We start from the raw sequence: 8,035 nt of genomic DNA on the forward strand, positions 1-8,035 counted from the left end.
ATACAGAAATGTTAATTACCAGTTATTTTATAACAAGTTCACACCTTAACACAGTCAATACAGAAATGTTAATTACCAGTTATTTTTATAACAAGTTCACACCTTACCACAGTCAATACAGAAATGTTAATTACCAGTTATTTTATAACAAGTTCACACCTTACCACAGTCAATACAGAAATGTTAATTACCAGTTATTTTTATAACAAGTTCACACCTTACCACAGTCAATACAGAAATGTTAATTACCAGTTATTTTATAACAAGTTCACACCTTAACACAGTCAATACAGAAATGTTAATTACCAGTTATTTTTATAACAAATTCACACCTTACCACAGTCAATACAGAAATGTTAATTACCAGTTATTTTTATAACAAGTTCACACCTTACCACAGTCAATACAGAAATGTTAATTACCAGTTATTTTTATAACAAGTTCACACCTTACCACAGTCAATACAGAAATGTTAATTACCAGTTATTTTATAACAAGTTCACACCTTACCACAGTCAATACAGAAATGTTAATTACCAGTTATTTTATAACAAGTTCACACCTTACCACAGTCAATACAGAAATGTTAATTACCAGTTATTTTTATAACAAGTTCACACCTTACCACAGTCAATACAGAAATGTTAATTACCAGTTATTTTTATAACAAGTTCACACCTTACCACAGTCAATACAGAAATGTTAATTACCAGTTATTTTTATAACAAGTTCACACCTTACCACAGTCAATACAGAAATGTTAATTACCAGTTATTTTATAACAAGTTCACACCTTAACACAGTCAATACAGAAATGTTAATTACCAGTTATTTTTATAACAAGTTCACACCTTACCACAGTCAATACAGAAATGTTAATTACCAGTTATTTTATAACAAATTCACACCTTACCACAGTCAATACAGAAATGTTAATTACCAGTTATTTTATAACAAGTTCACACCTTACCACAGTCAATACAGAAATGTTAATTACCAGTTATTTTATAACAAGTTCACACCTTAACACAGTCAATACAGAAATGTTAATTACCAGTTATTTTTATAACAAGTTCACACCTTACCACAGTCAATACAGAAATGTTAATTACCAGTTATTTTTATAACAAATTCACACCTTACCACAGTCAATACAGAAATGTTAATTACCAGTTATTTTTATAACAAGTTCACACCTTACCACAGTCAATACAGAAATGTTAATTACCAGTTATTTTTATAACAAGTTCACACCTTACCACAGTCAATACAAATGTTAAAATGTAACAATTACCACAGTCAATACAGAAATGTTAATTATTATTTTTACAAGTTCACACCTTACCACAGTCAATACAGAAATGTTAATTACCAGTTATTTTTATAACAAGTTCACACCTTACCACAGTCAATACAGAAATGTTAATTACCAGTTATTTTTATAACAAGTTCACACCTTACCACAGTCAATACAGAAATGTTAATTACCAGTTATTTTTATAACAAGTTCACACCTTACCACAGTCAATACAGAAATGTTAATTACCAGTTATTTTTATAACAAGTTCACACCTTACCACAGTCAATACAGAAATGTTAATTACCAGTTATTTTTATAACAAGTTCACACCTTACTCAATACAGACCATTTTTATAACAAGTCAATACACAGACAGAAATGTTAATTACCAGTTATTTTATAACAAGTTCACACCTTACCACAGTCAATACAGAAATGTTAATTACCAGTTATTTTTATAACAAGTTCACACCTTACCACAGTCAATACAGAAATGTTAATTACCAGTTATTTTTATAACAAGTTCACACCTTACCACAGTTTTTAATTATAACAAGTTCACACCTTACCACAGTCAATACAGAAATGTTAATTACCAGTTATTTTATAACAAGTTCACACCTTACCACAGTCAATACAGAAATGTTAATTACCAGTTATTTTTATAACAAGTTCACACCTTACCACAGTCAATACAGAAATGTTAATTACCAGTTATTTTTATAACAAGTTCACACCTTACCACAGTCAATACAGAAATGTTAATTACCAGTTATTTTTTTATAACAAGTTCACACCTTACCACAGTCAATACAGAAATGTTAATTACCAGTTATTTTTATAACAAGTTCACACCTTACCACAGTCAATACAGAAATGTTAATTACCAGTTATTTTTATAACAAGTTCACACCTTACCACAGTCAATACAGAAATGTTAATTACCAGTTATTTTATAACAAGTTCACACCTTACCACAGTCAATACAGAAATGTTAATTACCAGTTATTTTTATAACAAGTTCACACCTTACCACAGTCAATACAGAAATGTTAATTACCAGTTATTTTTATAACAAGTTCACACCTTACCACAGTCAATACAGAAATGTTAATTACCAGTTATTTTATAACAAGTTCACACCTTACCACAGTCAATACAGAAATGTTAATTACCAGTTATTTTTATAACAAGTTCACACCTTACCACAGTCAATACAGAAATGTTAATTACCAGTTATTTTTATAACAAGTTCACACCTTACCACAGTCAATACAGAAATGTTAATTACCAGTTATTTTTATAACAAGTTCACACCTTACCACAGTCAATACAGAAATGTTAATTACCAGTTATTTTTATAACAAGTTCACACCTTACCACAGTCAATACAGAAATGTTAATTACCAGTTATTTTTATAACAAGTTCACACCTTACCACAGTCAATACAGAAATGTTAATTACCAGTTATTTTTATAACAAGTTCACACCTTACCACAGTCAATACAGAAATGTTAATTACCAGTTATTTTTATAACAAGTTCACACCTTTACACAGTTATAACAAGTTTTACCACAGTAACAAGTTCACACCTTACCACAGTCAATACAGAAATGTTAATTACCAGTTATTTTTATAACAAGTTCACACCTTACCACAGTCAATACAGAAATGTTAATTACCAGTTATTTTATAACAAGTTCACACCTTACCACAGTCAATACAGAAATGTTAATTACCAGTTATTTTTTACCACAGTCATAACAAATGTTAATTACCAGTTCACACCTTACCACAGTCAATACAGAAATGTTAATTACCAGTTATTTTTATAACAAGTTCACACCTTACCACAGTCAATACAGAAATGTTAATTACCAGTTATTTTTATAACAAGTTCACACCTTACCACAGTCAATACAGAAATGTTAATTACCAGTTATTTTTATAACAAGTTCACACCTTACCACAGTCAATACAGAAATGTTAATTACCAGTTATTTTATAACAAGTTCACACCTTACCACAGTCAATACAGAAATGTTAATTACCAGTTATTTTATAACAAGTTCACACCTTACCACAGTCAATACAGAAATGTTAATTACCAGTTATTTTTATAACAAGTTCACACCTTACCACAGTCAATACAGAAATGTTAATTACCAGTTATTTTATAACAAATTCACACCTTACCACAGTCAATACAGAAATGTTAATTACCAGTTATTTTTATAACAAGTTCACACCTTACCACAGTCAATACAGAAATGTTAATTACCAGTTATTTTTATAACAAGTTCACACCTTACCACAGTCAATACAGAAATGTTAATTACCAGTTATTTTTATAACAAGTTCACACCTTACCACAGTCAATACAGAAATGTTAATTACCAGTTATTTTTATAACAAGTTCACACCTTACCACAGTCAATACAGAAATGTTAATTACCAGTTATTTTATAACAATTCACACCTTAACACAGTCAATACAGAAATGTTAATTACCAGTTATTTTTATAACAAATTCACACCTTACCACAGTCAATACAGAAATGTTAATTACCAGTTATTTTTATAACAAGTTCACACCTTACCACAGTCAATACAGAAATGTTAATTACCAGTTATTTTTATAACAAGTTCACACCTTAACACAGTCAATACAGAAATGTTAATTACCAGTTATTTTATAACAAGTTCACACCTTACCACAGTCAATACAGAAATGTTAATTACCAGTTATTTTTATAACAAGTTCACACCTTAACACAGTCAATACAGAAATGTTAATTACCAGTTATTTTTATAACAAGTTCACACCTTAACACAGTCAATACAGAAATGTTAATTACCAGTTATTTTAACAAGTTCATAACAATACAGAAATTCACACCTTACCACAGTCAATACAGAAATGTTAATTACCAGTTATTTTATAACAAGTTCACACCTTACCACAGTCAATACAGAAATGTTAATTACCAGTTATTTTATAACAAGTTCACACCTTACCACAGTCAATACAGAAATGTTAATTACCAGTTATTTTATAACAAGTTCACACCTTACCACAGTCAATACAGAAATGTTAATTACCAGTTATTTTTATAACAAGTTCACACCTTACACAGTCAATACAGAAATGTTAATTACCAGTTATTTTTATAACAAGTTCACACCTTAACACAGTCAATACAGAAATGTTAATTACCAGTTATTTTTATAACAAGTTCACACCTTACCACAGTCAATACAGAAATGTTAATTACCAGTTATTTTATAACAAGTTCACACCTTACCACAGTCAATACAGAAATGTTAATTACCAGTTATTTTTATAACAAATTCACACCTTACCACAGTCAATACAGAAATGTTAATTACCAGTTATTTTTATAACAAGTTCACACCTTACCACAGTCAATACAGAAATGTTAATTACCAGTTATTTTTATAACAAGTTCACACCTTACCACAGTCAATACAGAAATGTTAATTACCAGTTATTTTTATAACAAGTTCACACCTTACCACAGTCAATACAGAAATGTTAATTACCAGTTATTTTTATAACAAATTCACACCTTACCACAGTCAATACAGAAATGTTAATTACCAGTTATTTTTATAACAAGTTCACACCTTACCACAGTCAATACAGAAATGTTAATTACCAGTTATTTTTATAACAAGTTCACACCTTACCACAGTCAATACAGAAATGTTAATTACCAGTTATTTTATAACAAGTTCACACCTTACCACAGTCAATACAGAAATGTTAATTACCAGTTATCTTTATAACAAGTTCACACCTTACCACAGTCAATACAGAAATGTTAATTACCAGTTATTTTTATAACAAGTTCACACCTTACCACAGTCAATACAGAAATGTTAATTACCAGTTATCTTTATAACAAGTTCACACCTTACCACAGTCAATACAGAAATGTTAATTACCAGTTATTTTTATAACAAGTTCACACCTTACCACAGTCAATACAGAAATGTTAATTACCAGTTATTTTTATAACAAGTTCACACCTTACCACAGTCAATACAGAAATGTTAATTACCAGTTATCTTTATAACAAGTTCACACCTTACCACAGTCAATACAGAAATGTTAATTACCAGTTATTTTTATAACACGTTCACACCTTACCACAGTCAATACAGAAATGTTAATTACCAGTTATTTTTATAACAAGTTCACACCTTACCACAGTCAATACAGAAATGTTAATTACCAGTTATTTTTATAACAAGTTCACACCTTACCACAGTCAATACAGAAATGTTAATTACCAGTTATTTTTATAACAAGTTCACACCTTACCACAGTCAATACAGAAATGTTAATTACCAGTTATTTTTATAACAAGTTCACACCTTACCACAGTCAATACAGAAATGTTAATTACCAGTTATTTTTATAACAAGTTCACACCTTACCACAGTCAATACAGAAATGTTAATTACCAGTTATCTTTATAACAAGTTCACACCTCATTACAGTCAATACAGAAATGTTAATTACCAGTTATTTTTATAACAAGTTCACACCTTACCACAGTCAATACAGAAATGTTAATTACCAGTTATTTTTATAACAAGTTCACACCTTACCACAGTCAATACAGAAATGTTAATTACCAGTTATTTTTATAACAAGTTCACACCTTACCACAGTCAATACAGAAATGTTAATTACCAGTTATTTTATAACAAATTCACACCTTACCACAGTCAATACAGAAATGTTAATTATCAGTTATGTTTTATAACAAGTTCACACCTTACCACAGTCAATACAGAAATGTTAATTACCAGTTATTTTATAACAAATTCACACCTTACCACAGTCAATACAGAAATGTTAATTACCAGTTATTTTATAACAAATTCACACCTTACCACAGTCAATACAGAAATGTTAATTACCAGTTATTTTTATAACAAGTTCACACCTTACCACAGTCAATACAGAAATGTTAATTACCAGTTATCTTTATAACACGTTCACACCTTACCACAGTCAACACAGAAATGTTAATTACCAGTTATCTTTATAACAAGTTCACACCTTAGCACAGTCAATACAGAAATGTTAATTACCAGTTATCTTTATAACACGTTCACACCTTACCACAGTCAATACAGAAATGTTAATTACCAGTTATCTTTATAACAAGTTCACACCTTACCACAGTCAATACAGAAATGTTAATTACCAGTTATTTTTAAAACAAGTTCACACCTTACCACAGTCAATACAGAAATGTTAATTACCAGTTATTTTTATAACAAGTTCACACCTTACCACAGTCAATACAGAAATGTTAATTACCAGTTATTTTTATAACAAGTTCACACCTTACCACAGTCAACACAGAAATGTGAATTATCAGTTATTTTTATAACAAGTTCACACCTTACCACAGCCAATACAGAAATGTTAATTACCAGTTATTTTTTATAACAAGTTCACACCTTACCACAGTAAATACAGAAATGTTAATTACCAGTTATTTTTATAACAAGTTCACACCTTACCACAGTCAATACAGAAATGTTAATTACCAGTTATCTTTATAACAAGTTCACACCTTACCACAGTCAATACAGAAATGTTAATTACCAGTTATCTTTATGACAAGTTCACACCTCATTACAGTCAATACAGAAATGTTAATTACCAGTTATTTTTATAACAAGTTCACACCTTACCACAGTCAATACAGAAATGTTAATTACCAGTTATCTTTATAACAAGTTCACACCTTACCACAGTCAATACAGAAATGTTAATTACCAGTTATCTTTATGACAAGTTCACACCTCATTACAGTCAATACAGAAATGTTAATTACCAGTTATTTTTATAACAAGTTCACACCTTACCACAGTCAATACAGAAATGTTAATTACCAGTTATTTTTATAACAAGTTCACACCTTACCACAGTCAATACAGAAATGTTAATTACCAGTTATTTTTAAAACAAGTTCACACCTTACCACAGTCAATACAGAAATGTTAATTACCAGTTATTTTTAAAACAAGTTCACACCTTAACACAGTCAACACAGAAATGTGAATTATCAGTTATTTTTATAACAAGTTCACACCTTACCACAGTCAATACAGAAATGTTAATTACCAGTTATTTTTATAACACGTTCACACCTTACCACAGTCAATACAGAAATGTTAATTACCAGTTATTTTTATAACAAATTCACACCTTACCACAGTCAATACAGAAATGTTAATTACCAGTTATTTTTATAACACGTTCACACCTTACCACAGTCAACACAGAAATGTTAAATCAACATATTCATTTTTGATAACTAGTTCACACCTTAACACAGTCCGTCTAATTAATAATTATAACCTCTATCGATTTTTCAGATACTATATTTACCTCTACATACGATACACTGTTGTCATTGTTTTCCGATCAATAGCTCTATACTGCAGTAACCTCTAAGGTATGTGAAAGCAGCCGTCTGTGCATATGTGTGGAACTTTAATCGCGCATCTGTGAGACTATGGTTTTTAATTAATTTATCTACTCTTTCAGACCGTAGTCTTTGGTTTCCTTATTTCGCCTATCAGACTATAGTTTTTCATTTCTTTATTTAATCTTTCAGACTATCTTTTTGACTTCCTACATTGGTCTGTCAGACTATGTACTTTAATTTTATTTTCGCCATTT

The sequence above is a fragment of the Tachypleus tridentatus genome, chromosome 3 (assembly GCF_004210375.1).
Source record: "Tachypleus tridentatus isolate NWPU-2018 chromosome 3, ASM421037v1, whole genome shotgun sequence".
In the NCBI taxonomy this organism is placed as follows: domain Eukaryota; kingdom Metazoa; phylum Arthropoda; class Merostomata; order Xiphosura; family Limulidae; genus Tachypleus; species Tachypleus tridentatus.